Below are 1,670 nucleotides of genomic sequence, written 5' to 3'. Positions count from 1 at the left end.
TGTCTAGTCTTTGCAACTTCAAGGAACCTATATCTAGAAAAGACCCTCCGAATTCCAGCCAAATTACAACAGTACACCACAGAATAAATCAAACAGAGAGGCTGGTACTTTCTGGAAAGGGATTTAACTGAGGTTAATGCATCCTGGGTCAGAGAATTTTACTGCAACTATTTTAAAACGACCCTGGATGCAGTCCAGCTTAGAGGGAAACAGATTCTAGTTACTGAGGAGGCGATTGAAGACACCCTCCATTTTCTGCCTAAATCCGATCAGCTAGATGGTTATCAGCAAGCTGAAGAAGATATGAGATTTACGAGATTTGACTGGGAAGTAATGAAGCGCACTATAGCTCTTGATCCTGCTATCCCATGGGTTATGGGTAAGTCAACAGTGCACCCTAAAGGCATCAAGATCAATTATTTAAATGATGAGGCTCGGCTATGGCAACGAATCCTGAGCAATTATGTGATGCCGAGCATTCACGAAACAGAGGTGCTAGCTGCCATGCTTACTCTTATCTGGTGCGTCATGGAGTGCAAGGACCTGTACCTTCCTAGATTTATCCGGTATTCCATGTCCAGGGTCCATATCCGAGGCACTCTGCCCTTCCCCTATTTGATTACTCAGATGGGCCGCCAAGCCGAGGTACCTGGGAGCTTGCGGATGAGAAGCCACCAGCTGCCGACTGCAAGAAGATCATCCCACATGGCAGAAAGTTCATAGCTCTGGGCTACAGACCGCCCTTTCTCACTGCCTCCGCTGATGCAGCCACATCTTCTGATGCCCCTTCAGCACCTGGTGCACCACCTACACCCACAGCACCCCCACCTGCCTCCCAGCCCATTTACCACCTTGCGAATCGCCTCTTTGAGCGGCTAGACCAGATGGAGCGCCGCAACCAGCGGCGATATAAGCGGTCTGAGCATCGAAGCAAGCAACGCTATGAGCATTTAAAGTTGATGATCCGATCGGGCCACGCTGACATCTCCTCCGAGCCTGACACACCATCAGAGCCATCTGAGGAGGAGGAGGATGAGCAGGAGGACGATGCACGAGCAGAGGCTGTGCAGGCAGGACCCGAGCAGGCTGCGCCACATCATGAGAAGCCCCAGCAGATACAGCCAGCCGATCCACAGGTCCCTTTACAGACAGAGCCTCCTTTTCAGCAGGCAGATCCCCAGACACTCACACAGACTGCAGCACCTCAGGCCGCCATTGAGACACCAGCAGAGCACCCTTCCGGAGATGCCACTTCTTCACACCCAGCCTAATTGAGCATCGAGGACGATGCTATTATATAAGTGTGGGGAGGTCGCCATCTCTGGCATACTTTATTTTGGTGAACAACTTTCAAAATCTTTATTCTATTTTATTTCTTTTTCTGTATTTTTATTTTATTTTTATTTTATTTTATCTTATTGTCCCTTTAGTACTTGCACATTTTCTTTTGCTGTATTTCTGTTTATTTCGACTTTATTATATTTTGCATTTTGGGCTGTGTATATATATCTTAGATATTTAGCTTGATTTGCACTCCTAGCTTATTTAGTTGTGATATAGAAACATATGGATTATTTAGTTTAGTTTACCCTTTAAGCATATGATAATTTGGTTTAATTGAAAATAAAAAGAGTAAACTAGAAATTTTAGTTTTTTTTTTTTCTGAATCA

Source organism: Arachis ipaensis, chromosome B01, assembly GCF_000816755.2.
Source record: "Arachis ipaensis cultivar K30076 chromosome B01, Araip1.1, whole genome shotgun sequence".
In the NCBI taxonomy this organism is placed as follows: domain Eukaryota; kingdom Viridiplantae; phylum Streptophyta; class Magnoliopsida; order Fabales; family Fabaceae; genus Arachis; species Arachis ipaensis.
The sequence above is the reverse complement of the archived record's forward strand: the minus strand, read 5'-3'. Positions refer to the sequence as shown.